Raw genomic sequence first — 16064 nt, forward strand, 5'->3', positions numbered from 1 at the left:
TCTACTACAAATGGAGCTGAAATATGTTGTAGGTCAAAGGTACAAGCATTGTGTGCTATAATTACCTATTAAGATGATGATGATGATGACAATGACATATAAGATTTGTGGAAACTAAATTTGTGGAAAGCTTAGTAACTTGGTTAACTTTACAGAACTAGAAAACAGTGGAACAGGGATTCAAACTCTGGCCTCAGTTTCCAAAGCCAGTGTTTCTAGCTACGACACTATACTTTTGCTTTGTCTTGATTGTTTTGGTTTGTTCTGTTTTGTTTTGTTTTAATGTCTAATGAGGACAAAGGCAGGTGAAAATGGCAATAGCTGAATCAACATGGCACTAACTTCTGCAGTCTTAAGACTATGTAATTAATCACTTAAAACTACATGGGATATAGCTCAGTAATTATTCACCATGTTATTGGCTATGTATTTTCTGGATTCTAGTATTTCCCAGTTTAGAAAATTACATGTGATCATCATTATTTCCCCCAGGAATATTACCTGCAGAGGATTTATTTGATGTCCTAAATTAAAGCGCAAGCCATAGAGAGATAATTTATAAGATAGACTTTACAGAGTAGTATATTATCATTTCTCCATTGCAAATCATAATTCCAGTATGTGGGCTAATGAGCCATTCAGAGGTTAAGTATGTCTTGGTTAAATTGACAAAACTTTTTTGCAATCATATGCCTTGATACTGCCTCATTAAATGCTGAAATTCTAATTCCTCCATGTATTCTAATCTTTGTTTATATAAAACTAGTTTCAATAAAATATGGTATTAATAAAGGCACAAATAACTATAAGAATTGAAATTAGATACAGAATTATATTGCAGTAGTAGGAAAGAAATATGTTTTAAGAAGCTTTATTACAACTAAGCTGATTTATTAAACCCTTGAAATTAGGATGGTTAACCTAAAAGGAAGCATAAAATTCCTCTTTTGCACCTTCAAGTTAAAGCCAGTGCAAATCCCTTGACAATTTTAACATTCAACTCTTTTCTTTCTCTGAAGGCAATAAGGTTCCTTCCTTTGTTCCTTCCTTCCTTCCTTCCTTCCTTCCTTCCTTCCTTCCTTCCTCCCTCCCTTCTTCCCTCACTCTCTCCCTTTCTTCCTTTCTCCTTTCTTTCTTTTTATTTCTCTTCCTTTTTTTATCATTCTTAAACACATAGTCAAGCATTAGAAACACATAGTCAAGATATAGAAAGTCTGGCATGAAAAAAAGTTAAAATAAATAAATGAAAGTGGATATACTCTTCACCATCACCAAAACTCTCACTGGTTAAAACAAAACTAGAAATAGAAACAAAAACAATTTATTTGCTCCAAAAGCTCTAACATTTTATTTTTTATTCTCCCCATCACAGGCTCATGATTGCAAAATTGAGAGAAGAGTGGAAGAGGAAAGGGGATGTCTGTTTTTGTTTCTTTCTCAGGATAAATTCTAATATTGTGCACCTCTAATCCTTTCCCACTTCTTTGAGGCTACAGCATTCATTGTTAAATTTTATATATTTTTTTAACCAACTGGTTGTTTTTTTCTTCATCTTTCTCCGTTATTATTACCTTATCCACTCATGGGTTCACATGAGTGATTAAAAGCCCCACTTTTATGCCGAGAAAGTACTTTAGGCAAACTGAACATGAAATGTCAGAATTTGTGATTGAGGTGGCAGCTGCTATACCCCAAGCAGCATGCTATTTATCTTTTAAAATTTTTTTTAAATGAGTCAAATTTAGATACTGTGATACATGGAAAGAGTAAGAATGTGTCTAACACACACACACACATACACACACATACATACACAATCTAACTTACCTTCTAATAATTATTTGTTTTCTGTGTGTGTTAGACCAGCATAAAAAATGAATAACTGAGCAGAAAAAAACATTTATTTGATCTTACTTCATTAAGATGCTCCCTGGAGTTTCATCAAAGGCAATGAAGACAATCTCTGCCAGTGTGATAGAATTAAGGCAGGGGAATCAAATGTTATCTTTTCTTGATCTTGTGATGTCCAATAAGGGCAAGACAGAGTGCTTTGCTCGTGGTGAGTGCTGAGTACCAATTGGATTTTAATCTATTTAAATCATCTCAGATTATATGATATTCATTCACTGACTACTTGTCTTATCCCTTTACATGCCAGGGTGAAAATATTTCAACAAATATTGAACAGAGTTTAGAAATATCTTCTTCACATTGAATGACATGGATAGGCTAAGAATTTTCTTCTGATAATTAATGAAAAAATGTTACTATTCTCTTGAACCATATTGAAGGCAAATGGAAAAGTCAAATTGCCTGGTAAATAATGTCACGAGATATTTGTCAGAAAGTTTTCTGTATATACCTTATACCAAAAGTTTTTTTCCCTATTTTTAGAATGAAAATTCTGTTATCTCCATATTACTTATTTTCTATATGGCAATCACTACATACAGAAATAATACAATACATACAGAAATAAGACAGTGCCTATATCCAATGGGCAGCAAGTCTTTTGGGGAGATATCCGCAATATTGTGCCACAAATTTTATGCAACAAACAGAACATTATGAGGACACAGGAGGGGGCTTATGTTGTTTTGCCTCCTTGTTGTTGTCACAAGAATTTCATCAGTCTTTCAGTAAACATTTACTGAAAACCCACAGTCTTTTCAGGCATTTTACTAAATATTTTGTGTAAACTTTGTATGAACACCTTTCATTACAGAAACATACATTCTAGCTAGGAAAACAAGTAAACATCATAATAGTGATCTGTTCTATAGGATAATAAGCTACATATAACATTGTCCTGAGGAAATACAGATTACTTTTATATTTTGGGTAAGGTCTTGGAGAATAATACTGAAGTCAGATACTGAGGGAAAAATTGTATTCAATAGAAGGAGAAATTAAGTTCCAGATTGAAGGAATGTGAACTAAAACAAAGATCCTTATCAGCTTGGTTGGAGATGGATCCCAAAATAGTTTTTTTATGAACTTTAACCAGGTAGTGATGAATCTACAAAGTTGGGGTTTTTTCCTCATGGAAATAAATCTAGTCAATTTCCTTTTTTTTAAAAAAAAATATTTATTTATTTTTGAGAGAGAGTGAGAGAGTGTGAGCAGGGTAGGGGCAAAGAGAGGGAGACACAGAATCTGAAACAGGCTCCAGGCTCTGAGCTGTCAGCACAGAGTCCGACGCAGGGCTTGAACTCATGAGCCATGAGATCATGACCTGAGCTGAAGTCGGCTACTCAACTGGCTGAGCCACCCAGGCACCCCTTAATTTGGGTGAAATACAGGACTTGCATCTTAGGACTATTTGTCACAGGAAACACTGACAATTCTTCATCCCAAACGCTGACAAGGTGGAATCACAGCAACATCCCAAGTAGGAGTCCAGGGAGAATGCCATGAATGGGATCATGGACTGAGTCAAACAGGAAGGAGAAAGTCCTCAACAGGGACTAACAGGTTTTGGGCACTGGAATTAAGGCTCTAGCAAAAATGTCTCCGTTTTAAACATCAGAACCAGAATAAAAATGGCTCCAGGATAATAATAAAAAAAAAAAAAATAAGAATTGAGAACTCTTTAGCCAAGAGCTTTTGAAATAATAAAAGCTTAATAAAGCAAAACACTACAGTAAATCGTCTATTAATAAAAGCCCAGCTGAACCAAAGACAATGGGTGTGCATCTAAATATAAAGACATATTTATATGACAGCATAAGTCATAAATTGATACAGGGAATTTGTGAATATCACCCCCTTGCATTTCTTTATACGTTATAGATTTAGATATAGATCTGCTGCCATGGATTGAGTATTTGTGTTTCCTCAAATTCCATATCTTGAAACCTTAATCCCCAGTGTGACGGTGCTGGGAGGTAGGCCCTTTGGGTGACAATTATGTTAAGATGAGGTCACGAGGATGGGATCCCTCTGTGGGATTAATATCCTTACAAGAAGAAGAGACCAGAGCTCTCTGTTTCTCCCATGCACTCCCCGAAGAAAGGTCGGATGAGGACAGAAAACAAATGTCGTCAAACCAAGAATCTACTTTGATCTTGGACTTTCCAGCCTTCAAAACTGTGAGAAACGAATGTTTGTTGTTTATGCCACCCAGTCTATGGTATTTTGAAATAACAGCCCAAACTGACAAATACAGAAGTTGGCACTGAGAAGTGGGGTGCTACTGTAACAAATACCTAAAAATGTGAAAATGGCTTCAAAGCTGAATAATGAGCAGAGGCTTAAAGAGTCCCGTGGTGCATGCTAGAAAAAACTGAGGTTGCCGTGAACATGGGACTGCCAGTTCCGGTCAGAGCTCAGAAAGAAAAGAGGAGAGCTATAGAGAAAACGTCCACCTTCCTGTAGAGAACCTGTAAATAGCCATGTACAGAACATTGGTAGAAATAGAGACCTTATGGGTGATTCTGCTGAGATCTCAGATGGACCTGAGGAACATGTTATTAGACAATGAATGAAAGTCAATCCTCATCATAGAGTGGCAAAGAGTTTGACTTAATTGTGTTTTAGTGTTTTATGGAAGAGAGAACTTGCAAGTGATGGAAGTGAATCTTTCACTGAGAAGAATTCTAAAAAAAGTTTTGAAGGAGGTGCTAGGCCCCCTGATTGATTGCTTAGTATAAAATGCCAGAAGAGAGAAATGGGTTGAAGAAGGAATTTTTCAGCAAAAAGGAATCAGAACTTAAAGATTTGGAAAAATTTCAGTCTCTCCTACCACACACACACACACACACACACACAGAAAGAGAGAGAGAGAGAGAGAGAGAGTCAGAGAGAGTCAGAGAGAAAGTATGCTCTTAGGAGAACACGTAGGTGTGGCCTAGTAACCATCTGATAAGCAGGTTATTATGGGTGCGTACCAGGGACTGAGTCAGACACTTCATCAGGAGCCTGCCAGTTTTTGAATTGAAGGGGGCAGACATTCTATGGACCGAAAGAAGGCTATGGGACTCAGACTCAGCAGGACCTGAAGCTAAACTATTCTATTCTGCTGTAACTTGTACCGTTCTTCAAGAAAAGGGAGCAATGAGCCCCCAAGGTGGCGCCAAGGTGATCAGGGCCAGTGCCTCTGTTAAAAGGCCAAGTGGATTTTGACCAAAGACTTGGGGGTTGGGCTAACCTCACTATGAATCACCCAGATTTGGTTTAGATGACATCAGCTGAGATTTGGAATTGGGACTTTAGAGTTCATGCTGGAACAAGTTAAGATGTGTGGGGGCTATTGGGGTGGAATGAATGTATTTTGCAGGCAAAAAGGATGTGCCTTGTTGGGGGAAGAGGCAGGGGTAGAATGCTATGGACTGAATGTGAACCCCCATAGGGCTTCATATGCTGAAGCCCTAATCTCTATTGTGATGTATTTGGAGGGAGAGACTTTGGGAAATAATTTGGTTTAGATGCCATGAGAAAATTGAGCCCCCCCAATGAGATAGTGTCTTCTAAGAAGAAGAAGAGACCAGAGTCCCCCCTTCCTCTCTGCCACATGAGAATACAGCAAAAAGGCATACATAACCTGGAAGAGGGTTTTCATCAGAATCTACAGATGTCTTGATCTTAGACTTCAGAAGTGAGAAATAAATGTCTGTCATTTAAGCCCCTTGGTTTATGGTATTTTGTTACTGTAGCCCAGCCTAAGCTAAGGAATATACCTAAAATATACAGTTTGATTTGCATGTCTCAAATTTTATGTAAGTGGTATAACACTCTATCTCAGTACTGCTCAATAGAAATTTTTGTAATAATAAAAATGTTCTATATTTGTGCTGTCTCGTATAGTAGCTACTAGTCACATGTGCTTATTGAGAATTTTGAAATGTGTCTAGGGAAACTGATGGGCTGAATTTTAAATTGTATTTTCTTCAGGTTAATTGTATATGTTTAAATAACCAAATGCAGCTAGTGGCCAACCACAGTGAACAATACAGTTTGCATAGTCTTATGTAACTTTTTAAAAAAATTTTAATCTTGGGAGAAGACATGTGTCTTATTTTTCATTACTGCAATGTCTTCCAGCTTGTTATTGGTTCCATGCATTGAATAACATCAATATTATTATACCTCTTAGTAGTATGCTTATTTCATATACTAATTTGGACCAAGTTCTTCATATTTGGACCATATCTGTTTTTATCTTACTATGTCCTAGAGACAACTTAATATTCCTATATTCTATGCATAGTAGTTCATAGCCTCAAGTGAGCCAGTCTCAGGAACACTCTTTTTTTTTTTTAATTTTTTAACGTTTATTTATTTTTGAGACAGAGAGAGACAGAGCATGAACATGGGAGGGTCAGAGAGAGGGAGACACAGAATCTGAAACAGGCTTCCGGCTCTGAGCTGTCAGCACAGAGCCCAACGCGGGGCTCGAACTCACCAACTGTGAGATCATGACCTGAGCCGAAGTCGGCCGCTTAACCGACTGAGCCACCCAGGCACCCCTCAGGAACACTCTTTAAGAACCTCATTGATATCTGGCAATCTGCTTACTTAAATATGTACCCTCCTGCTCAAGGCCTTCAGGGGAGTTGCTATTCTGGGCTGTTCTTTAACTGGCTTGCTGGGTTTTTTATACTGTTATACTGATTGTTATACTGGTTGTTATACCGATACTAGGTCATCTTCCTGGTTTACTTACTTTATTTATTGATTGATTTATTTATTACATGTGTCTTACTACTTTACTCTCTTAGTAAACTGTGGGTAAATTTTCTGAATCTGTCAAGTGAAAAAAAAAAAGTCTCTTTTCCTTTCCCATGTTTGGTTAATATCTTGACTAATTGTGAGTCATGTCCTTCATTCAGTGGAAGGTGTTGCTTCATTGTTTCATTCCGTGGAAGGTGTTGCTTCATTGTTTTCGCCCATCAAGCAGGTTTAATCTCTCTGATGTCAGTCTGATGCATATTGGTTTGCTGGTAAACTTGTTTACTTTCTAGAAGCGTTTTGGATTTTTATGTATCTCATTTTCTGAAATTTCACCTGGGATTTACCTATCTATACACTTTCTCATTGCATCTAACCAGGTAGATGCAGGTACTTACCTTACCAGGTACTTTCAATTTGAAGCTTTGTGTTTTTCTTCAACTCAGGAAATTTTCTTATACTAACATGTAACATCTGCTTTTTAAAAAGTATTTGTATGTACTCTTTTGCAGATTGCTTCAAAGACATTTCTCCTTTTTTTATCTTGTATTTTATTTTAATTTTATATTTCAGCATTTCTCAAATATTCAGCAATTATCATAAATTCATTTACTTTTAAGAACAAAGAGAGATGACTATATTCCATATATGTCATCATATTTTGTCAACTTTCAGATTTCCTTTAGGATGATAGTCTAAGATGCTGACCACTATGCTTGGATACAGAATGACAGTCAGGTTGTTTATAGGTAAGCCCAAATTAGTTTTCCAGTCTCTCGCAGAAAATTATTTGAATTTTTTTTTTTTAGATAAGCAACCTGAACTTTCCTTCAGAGTTAAGTGTTAAATTGTCAAACTCTTCTGTTTGGGGACCTCTATTGGAAGTAGGGACAGAGGTGGTCACAACTCAGTATGTAGTCTTTCTACTAAATCTCCCTGTGTCTTACCATGTGTTGTGTGAAGCACCAAAAGAATGAGAACAGGCATGGGGTTTTAGGCTTCAGCAAAGGAACAGAGATACGTGACTCTCTATACTGAGAGATCCTTCTTTAATTGAAGAGGGTACCAACATACGTCAAGTTCAACATCCAGAGCAATGTAATTTATGGTAAACAAGAGAGTAAGCAAAAGCTAATCAGATTATCCCATTTGAAGATCATCCCATTTCCAGAGTGGTAGAGGTTATGGGGTAATTTTTTTTGAACAGGGAAGTCATTTCTTATTCACCACTCTGGCGAGAATTCAAATAGAATCAGACCCTCAAAGGCAGTATAAAACTAGAGTGAGGCATCGTAGAGTGCTGTGGATAGAGTGCATATGACCAAGAGTTAAGTAGAGAATATTACTCTAAGAAAAATTGCAGAGCGAGCACACACATTTTCTTTCCTCCCTTCCTTAAAAGCAAAAACTTACACAAGGCACTGACTGCAGGAAGGAGGTTCGATATCGGCAGAGGAAGATTTAGATGGATTACTGAAGGTCGAATGGCAGATACAGCAACTCAGAGTTTACAGAAGAAAATGTTGAAGTGGTTATGTGAGTCGTTCATTTTTCATATGGAAGCATTCATGTTATGTATCCCTCAATTCCTCCCTTCTTCATATTGACCTAGTCAGTATAAACTAAGAGCAAGTGTGAGGAAAGTGTTACTACTCAGGCTGATAGACTAGATGATTAATCTTGCAGCAGTTGAGTGGGTTGGCCAGCTTTATTCAATTTTCCCATAATTCTATGTTCAGTAGAGGATTTGCTCCAAAATAAAATTAAAAAAAAAATGTATATTTAATTTGTCCAATTCTGGGGCCCCCAAAATATGAGTTATATTCCCAAAGTAAAATTGTTATTATTTTGGCAGGGAAAGGGTTATTAGCCTTCTCACTTATGCTCTTCTTATACATCCTAATGTGAATTCCATTCGGCACGTTCTGACCAGAAGTTAGACAGTAGTAAGGTCAGAGAATAATTGTAAGAACAGAATTGGTATGCCTTGTATATACTTATAAACATAAATAATACAAAGCAAAATATCAAGAGTCTACAAATAGGACAAATAACACAGAGGAAAAACAACTTATCCAGGACTCCCAGGAAAGTAGAAAATCAATGATTATTTTCAATGAGATTCTATTTCCTTTTATAATATAATCTGGGCTAAAAATAAATAGGGGGAAAGCAGAAATTAAATGATAATTGATGAAAGAAAATATTCCATACAAAGGATAAAAGAAACATTCCAGAAGAAGGCAAAAGGGGGGAGGAGAAGAAAAAATTCCAAAAAAATAAAACTAAATGGATATTGCAGAATTGCAAATTGATCCAGCAGAGCCAAAACAAACAAAATAAAGAAAATTTTCATATGCTTTCTAGTAGTACAAAATACTTTTTAATGGAGAGAAAAACACATTATTTGTTTTTTAAAATGAGGAGAAAGTAAAGTTATTTAGAGGACAAAAGCTTACCCAAGAGCAACTTCAATGAATAATAATAATGATAAAAAAAATACAAACCCAAACAAATACTCATGGTATTCCCTGACATCTAAGATAAAGAGAAGATTACAAAAGCCCCTAGAAATCATAAATGTAGCTAAATTAAGTCAATTGATGGCCAGAATTATCTTAAACTATTTATTTTTAAAAAAGAATATTAAAACATGAGATATCAAGGCATTATCTTAATACTTATCAGAACATTATTTAAAATATAGAATTATATATTCATCCAACATAGCAATATAGTATAACGATAAAAAGAAGACTTTATTTTATCATGGGAAACTCAGTAAATTTTTCTTATAATTTTGTGAAAAATTGCCTGAGAATGCACTCAGTAAAAAGACAAAACAAAAAAACAAAAAACAAAAAAACAATTCAAGAAGGAAGAAGCTTGGACCTCAAGAAGAATGGAACTAACCCTAATGTGCAATGAAAATAAACTCTAGAATAAAATTAGAACTTAAAAACATTTAGAAATGCTTTAAAATGTCATGATTATAGAGAAATGTAATGAAAAGAATAGAGAAAGATATTGAGCATAGAGGAGTTATTGAATTTAGAGATGATTCTTCATAAGAAGCAACCACCCAAACCTCAGTGTTATCACACACAAATATTTATTTTTACTCACAAACCTAGAGTCCACTGGATCATTTTTCTGGTAATAACTAGGCTCCTTTGGACAACTGTGGCTCAAGTAGTCATTTTTTTCTGATCTTGGTTCAGCCCACTTAAATATCGGGGGTTGACCATAAGCTGGTCACATACAGTGCCAGCTGGACAACTGAGCTCTTCTCCACAAGGTCCTTCCTATCTAGCCTGTTTGCCAGACTTATTCTCATGATGAATTTCTTGTCCAAAAGAAAGATCAGGGGTGCACAAGACCTTGAGATCTAGATTCCCACCTGGCACACCACAAATTCTACCACATTCTATTGACCATAGCAAGTCCAGACCAGATTCAAGATTTGGGGGGAGGGGTATATACCATCTCCTGACAAGAGTAACCACAAATTCACATTACTAAGGGCACTGATACAGGTTGGGGTGAAAAACTGGGAACATCTCCTATATGTATCAAGCCAAAAAAAATTGGTAAATCTGAAAATACATATATATCAATTGAGAATAATATGGAAACATTTATGTATAGACGCAGACATGTGCGTAAGAGCATCTTATGTAAGAAACTGTATTTTGGGTACTAAAAATTGGGGGAAAGTTATGTGTAATGGAAGTATGCTAAATTTCCTACCTTTCATAAGTCAATATGTTTTGTGCAAATTTGCCATATGAAGGAATAGGGTTATAAGGAGATTATTTAGAACTATCTAGACAAATATATAATAAATTTTAAACTGGAGAAAGTTTCCTCTGAGTTTAAAGGGAGGGAAAGTGGGAAGCTTAGATTTTGTGCTTGATACAGTACTATGTTATTTGAATAATTATTCTTTGTGTATGGACCTGTAAAATAACGACTTTTGTAAAATGACTTTTTAAATATAGATAGTGAGCGTATACCACTTATTTGCAAATATGAAATTCTATCACATATGTAGAGAAGAAATAGAACCAGGGCTTGAGGGGAAGCAGGATCAAGCCAAAGCTGTTTCCAGCTGAGTAACCCTTTCCACCTTCCCAAATGGCATATTCATGAGATTACATATGTATTGTCTGTTCCTACTCCTTATATTTATAATATAAGGATATATATAAATATATATATATATAAAAATATATAAATATATATATTTATATATATAAGCACACTTAAGTGTGCTACAAGACATGGCATTTTTTTTTATTTTTTTTAACGTTTTTTAATTTATTTTTGAGACAGGGAGAGACAGAGCATGAATGGGGGAGGGTCAGAGAGAGGGAGACACAGAATCTGAAACAGGCTCCCGGCTCTGAGTTGTCAGCACAGAGCCCGACGCGGGGCTCAAACTCACGGACCGCGAGATCATGACCTGAGCCGAAGTCGGCCGCCCAACCCACTGAGCCACCCAGGCGCCCCAAGACACGGCATTTTTATAGATATTCGTAGGTGGCATATTGTGTCATTTCCCTTCTCCTTGCTTTTGGCATTCTATTTATCTATTCCTAGTATGAGACAAACATGAGATTAATGCTTTGTTCTCGACTTTGGTGTATTCCTATCATATTCAAAGGAGAATACAACAGCTGGCAACTGGGATAGAGTATATTAGATTCTAAAATATAAAACCTTTTACTTATCTTCTAACAGTCTTAGGTTTTATCTTTTTTGGAACACACCCTTGTGACTTTCTTACCTGATTGGAATTCCTGATATAAACATTGTAGGCTTGATTTAATAATGACCTCTCAGCCTGTCTTTCTAATAATACTTTTCAAGTAATTGATTTTCATTTCTTAGATGATTTATGTGTGCTGTTTTCCTTAAAAGCCTGGGGACATTAGAAGTATTGGGCATTGTGTACCTTACTCTCTTATTAGATGTCTAATTACATTGTTTGAAAAAAGTTTTAATCATTGAAAACACCATATAACAAAATTAAGTCCAGGAGACAGTATAAAATATCTAAAAATGTCATGTGACACAAATCCCATTCTTTCTAATATACGTCACCTGATTCATGATATCTAAAATGATAAGGATATTCTTTCTCCTCCACTTACCAGTTTTAGGGTGTTCTCCAAATTGTTATTTTAGTTGTCTTACTTTGGTCTTCATAATCCTGGAGACTGTCTGTAGCTCATGGCCCAAAGCGTACACTTTTGTGTTTGTAAAAATATATTACATGTAATGATTAACCAGGTATCTCCTGCTTAAACATGGTAGCTCACTGTCACAGGCTGAACTGTGTCCCTACAAAATTCTATGTTTTGAAGCCCTAACCCCCCACTATCTCAGAATGTGACTTCATTGGAGATAGAGCCTTTAAAGAAATAATTAAATTAAAATGAAATCTTTGGCGTGGGCCCTAATCCAACTGACTGGTGGCCCAGAGACCAGTGGGACTGATGTGGATCCCCAGAGATGGAAAAGAGATGAGTATACAGAGGAAAGACCATGTGAGACACAGTGGGAATGTGGGCATCTGCCGGCAAAGGAGAGAGACCTCAGCAAGAGATCAAACTTGTTGAATCTTGATCTTAGAATTTAGTCTTCAGACTTGTTAGAAAAAAAAAAAATCTGTTGTTTAACATACCCAGTCTGTGGTATTTTGTTATGGCAGCCCTAGGAAATAATATACTTACCAATGGGAAATCTACCTGCTTCGATTTCCTTAAGGGCCCTGTGCAGGAATATGTACAGTCCAACCTGGCCAGCATATGACTACTAGAGATTTGCTTAGCTAAAAAGTGAGAAGGAATGTGGAAAGAGAAAAATGCCAAAAACAATATTTCTCATTTGCGTAGGAAATAGGTGTTAAGAATACAAAAATGAGCTTAATTACTTTTTGCAACTTTATCTTGGTTTCTGGAATAGGAGGTTTTACTTGCATTTTTGTACTGACTCTAAATAAATTCCCACATCTCATTGGGAGTTTAAGAACATTGAGTAATGATCAAATATTTATTTTAAGCTACATTTCACATGAGAGGTTTATTTTGCTCTCTCCTAATATAACTCTATGCTTCAATTATAATGTAAGCTGTTTTTGTTTTGAATTTTTAACTTTAAAAAATGAAGCAATGAAAAAAAAAGGACAATGTTCATGATCACTGAAATATTTTATTTTGCTAAAAATATACCTGTGGTGCTTCAGCCAAATACATTGTCCTGAGGGTGCTAAAGATTCAGCAAATGTCCAAGCTCAAAATTCTATTATGATGGTAACTGAATATTATGGAAAACTTCCTGCATTCAGCAACAGCTCAGCAGGAGGGACAGCTAAATTATTTGATGGTTTGTGAAAGCAGGAAAAAAATTACTACTAATAATAATCAGGAGGTGTTAGCATGCACACACACACACACACACACACACACACACACACACACATCTTCAGAAGCACAATGCAGCCAAATAAAAATTAGCAAAGAATAAGTAATAAGCACTATCCTGCTTTCAGATATTTGTTCTGTAATTCCACACATCCACTGTTGGCTTGGTTTTGAGCTAAATTCTCTCCTTTCTTGATAATCTTTTTGAAATTTCCTTCATTGTTTTTCAGAGTAAATTAATTTCTGTAGCCTGCAGCTCTTTTCAGTACCTGAAGAATTAATGATGGTATTGGTGTAGGTCAGCCTAAATTTTACCAGTTGTATGACACAAAATACTTTTGCTATTCAAGTATGCACTGTTTGTAGGTCTGACTCTATTTCCTTATGTTTGTTAATAATATTGATATAACAAATTATATCTGTCAAAGAGACAGCACAGATTATGTATCAATTCAGCTCAATTCAAGTGACATTTCTTGAATGCTGATTAAGAGCATGGGTACCAAAAATACAAAAAAAAAAAAAAATAGAGATATGTTCCTGTTTTTAAAGATTCTCTACTAAAAGGGATAACTAAATATATTAATGCAATGCCAAATTATTCGGTGTTTGTATAGTTTTAGAGGAGGGCTGAACTAGTTTTTACCTTTGCTTACTGTATTTTTCTGCAGAAAAATTATAAATCTCAATTAAATCAAATTGACCATGTGAATTTTAGAATACATAAAGATGAAGCACTATTTTCAAGCTTCAAGGTGGTTGCAAACGTTTCTTTATACGTAACGTATTAATCAAAGACATGAAAATAATCTTTTATAGTCTACCATATACTCCCTGTACTTCTTAGAACACAGTCTTCAATGAATGATTAGATTAATTAGTTCCCTCTGGCCATTTTCATGCAACGTGTTAACCTTCGAGTCACTGTGAGTAGTCAGAATAAACAGAAATGAATCTCAAAGACCATTAGCTAAAACTCCAATCCACCATGAGTCTCTTCTAAATTTCCCTATCAAATTGTCATCTAGCCTATGCTTGAGAATCTCCCACATCAGGACTCTTCAAGCATATCATTAAATTAATGAACAACTCTAACATTGGAAAGGTCCTCCCTAATTGACTTGACAACGGCCTGCTCTTCATTTCCAACCCCTGTTCCCAATGCTGCCTTATGAAGATACCATATGGTTTCACTCTTACGTGGATCCTGAGAAACTTAACAGAAACCCATGGGGGAGGGGAAGGGGAAAAAAAAAAAAAAAGAGGTTAGAGTGGAAGAGAGCCAAAGCATAAGAGACTCTTAAAAACTGAGAACAAACTGAGGGTTGATGGGGGGTGGGAGGGAGGGGAGGGTGGGGGATGGGTATTGAGGAGGGCACCTTTTGGGATGAGCACTGGGTGTTGTATGGAAACCAATTTGACAATAAACTTCATTTATTGAAAAAAAAATAAAAAATAAAGCAATTGTTTCCTGCAAATGCTAGCCTTTTCCTTCAAAAGCTATCATCCCCCTATTTTGCCTCCTCTAATTCACATTAGACAATCCATGCATCCTTTTCGTTTTCTTTCCTTAGTCATTCCACCACACTCCTTCCTAGTCTGGATACAGTCTCGATTTTCCCTACTTGACATGCAAAAAGCATGATGACGCACCGGTAGCAATAAGGTTTACTGTGAATACCTCAGTAGTGGGGAAACATTGAAAAGCACATCATCACCCAAGCTCTCAATGACCCACAAAAATGAAACCCTGGGTCAAGCTCATAATAGAAAGTGTTCCAACAGAGCACAGTTTTATGTGGAAGTTGGCATTAATTCAGAGAATCACCCATCAACTCTGTAAAAAGGGGCTTAGATATTAGCTAAAGAGCTTCACATTATCAGTGTTGCTGGACTCAGCTGAGAGACCTTGCCACCCTTCATGGGGCTGGCTCAGTCTTATGACCCAGCTTTTCTACTAAATGCCACCCAGCCACCAATATCATTTAAGAGACCAAGGCTTGCAGTTCTAAGTTCCCCTAGACTTGAACAAATATTCCAAATTAAGTCCAAATAAGTAGATCAATTTCCTGTGATCTGGAAGTCATTTTTTACCACTAATTCTGCGTTGACTAATTTTTAGCCTCTATGTCATTTTGCTCTCTCAAATTGAGGTTTGCATACCCTTAAGTACCCTTAAGTTTACACCACTTCCATTTTACATATATTATTTTAGTATAACTGCAATTACCTAAAGTTAAATGTTTTTTAAATATTCATGACCTGGATTTCAGAAATTTACCAATTTAACTGTTTCACAAGCTAAGTACCTATTTGTGGGTTTTACTCTTCCTGATATCTGTTCCATTCCTTCCACCGGCTTTTATCAGGAACGTGCTATTTTCCTGGCATTGAGAAATATTGCAGCCCTTGACCTACAGTGGAACTTCTATCTGTACTATTATATATTATCTATTCTATTCTATTATGAGCCGAATTATGTGTCCCCCCCCCCAATACTCACATGTTGAAGCTTAACCACCATGTGACTGTAAGCAGAGATAAGGCCTCCCAGGAGGTGATCACAGTTAAGTGAGGTCATAAGGGTAGGTCTCTAATGCAATAGCACTAGTGTCTTTAAAAGAAGAGAAAAGGGTATCAGAGCTCCCTCTTCCCCCACACTCCCTCTGAGAGGGCACAGAAACGAGGCCATGTGAAGACACTGTGAAAAGGAGTCTATTGCAAACTAGGAAGAGAGGCCTCAAAAGAAACCAACCTGGCTGCTACCTTGATCTTGGACTTCCAGCTTTCAGAACTGTGAGAAGATAAATTTATATCATTTAAGCCACCCATCCAGTCAGTGCTATTCTGTTATGTCAGCCCGAACAGAATAACATACCTACTGACCCACACATAGTACTTCTTATGGAAATTCTTGGAGAGATAACTTTACAAGGAAACAATGAGATAAAGAAAGAAGAATGTAGG

The sequence above is a fragment of the Panthera leo genome, chromosome A1, assembly GCF_018350215.1.
Source record: "Panthera leo isolate Ple1 chromosome A1, P.leo_Ple1_pat1.1, whole genome shotgun sequence".
NCBI lineage: Eukaryota > Metazoa > Chordata > Mammalia > Carnivora > Felidae > Panthera > Panthera leo.